The sequence below is a fragment of the Thermobia domestica genome, unplaced genomic scaffold (genome assembly GCF_964235325.1).
Source record: "Thermobia domestica unplaced genomic scaffold, izTheDome1.hap1.1 HAP1_SCAFFOLD_581, whole genome shotgun sequence".
Lineage (NCBI taxonomy): Eukaryota > Metazoa > Arthropoda > Insecta > Zygentoma > Lepismatidae > Thermobia > Thermobia domestica.
In genome coordinates, this window is record NW_027656291.1 from 98,866 (window position 1) to 100,900 (window position 2,035).

A 2,035-nucleotide genomic window follows, 5' to 3' on the forward strand; every position below is an offset into this window, starting at 1 on the left:
GATAGGTTGTAATTAAACAGATAAATATTAATTTATTACTACAGACAAGTTTACATGGATTTTTGCCACCCCTTCAAGTGTGGTTTTGCCATGTAAATTGACTATTGCATGCAGCATGACCGATTGGGGTTTTTTTTCCTGGTTTCCAGGTTTTTTATCCCTCTATCAAATCTCAAAATGTGAAAAAACTTCTCGTGCTTTCCTATCTTCTTTTTCTTACCCTTCTTTCTTCCTATTTACACAACTCAGATTCGCGTGTAAATGTCTCGAAAAAGATAGAAACCGCGGCACACACCTACCGACACATGCTTTAGGTTTACTAACGCATGCAGGAGAAGCACGTAGATTTAGGTTGGTGCTTCACTCACGGGGCGAGCTTTCTTGCTAAGGGGCCCTCTGTATTCTAGCTTTTCTGTTTCTGTTTCTGCGGACACATCTAATTTTGCTGAACGAGTGAGTCATCATGCCACCAAAAACTAGCGGAAAGGCTGCAAAGAAGGCTGGTAAAGCCCAAAAGAATATCTCCAAGGGAGATAAGAAGAAGAAGAGGAGGAGGAAGGAGAGCTATGCCATTTACATCTACAAAGTTTTGAAGCAAGTGCATCCTGACACTGGCATATCTAGCAAAGCTATGAGTATCATGAACAGCTTTGTTAATGACATCTTCGAGCGTATTGCTGCTGAAGCTTCTCGTTTGGCCCATTACAATAAGCGGTCAACTATCACCAGCCGGGAAATCCAAACAGCTGTGCGCCTTCTTTTGCCTGGTGAACTTGCCAAGCACGCTGTAAGTGAGGGTACGAAGGCTGTTACCAAGTACACAAGCTCTAAGTAAAAATCTTCTTCAAGATTTTTCATTTCAAACGGTCCTTGTCAGGACCAACACATTATTCGAAAGAGTTAAATCACGAAATTTGCTTCATTCTGTTATGTAGAAACACCTTGAAATCCAATTTCTATATGCTGTTAGTAAAAAAGTAAAGCACATAGCGGAGATGTGTCGTGCTTGTATACGAAAGGCATTTACTCGCCGGAGATCTACACTTAGTCATAATAATTTACTTTTAAAAAGTGGTAATACATTCCGTGTTAAGTATAGTAGTAGGTGCACACGGATCGGAAATCAGGTTATTTTAATGTGCCGTGCAAATAAACAGGCTGTTAGTGTAAGAAATAGTGGGTATAACGCTTAGAATATCGATTAATCGCTATGAAATAATGTTGATAAATTATCTCTTGAAAGTACTATAAAATTAATGTTTCTAGTATTTTCGTACTTGAAGGATAATGAAATTTGAAAAAGAGATGCCAACAGCACCTGGTGTTCCCAGGCGGTCACCCATCCAAGTACTGACCAGGCCCGATGCTGCTTGACTTCGGTGATCGGACGAGAACCGGTATATTCAGCATGGTATGGCCGTTGGCAACTACCTTTTCTTCAATGTCCTGTTAAGGAAGTATGTTTTAAGTAAGAATTGACATTATTAACTATAAAGGCAAGCATATTAACGTCGTTAACATTACTTGGAATATACTAATATTCGAATAAATATTTGAATGTTCGAATGATGAGTGATTCGGATGTTCATAGTGCCACTATGTCCTATCGAGTTTACTATCACGAACCACGTATGAAATTGTATATAAATAAATAAAAATAAATCCTTTATTAAGTATTGATTACAGGAAAAAGGCAAACTTACATTCTTTAATGTACACAATGAAATGTATGAAAGATATTTTTAAGATATGTTTCACTTACCCTTTATAACGCAAGGTAGTTTTCAGTGTAGCATCCTCTTCAGCTGCGAGATAACGTAAGGCAGATGATCATTCAGTCGTGAAGCACTAAAATGTAATATACATTTTAACTATTATCGATAAGAATTATTTACTGCAGGGATGCAAATAAAGTGAGGCAAATTAGTAAATAAAAACCGATACTGTAACTGATAATGTAATTACGTATCTGTATTAGTTGTATATACAGTAATCGCACGATTATCCGCGGAGTTGGATGTTGGCATAATCGCGC

The 2,035-nt window shown here is 37.7% G+C and overlaps 1 non-coding gene across 1 annotated transcript; it reads right to left on the minus strand.

Annotated features, from left to right (window-relative positions):
* Positions 1-1,306: 1,306 nt before the first annotated feature.
* Positions 1,307-1,425, minus strand: LOC145677057 (5S ribosomal RNA). Its single transcript, XR_014129604.1, has one exon. It is a non-coding gene; the product is annotated as a 5S ribosomal RNA (ribosomal RNA).
* Positions 1,426-2,035: the final 610 nt, after the last annotated feature.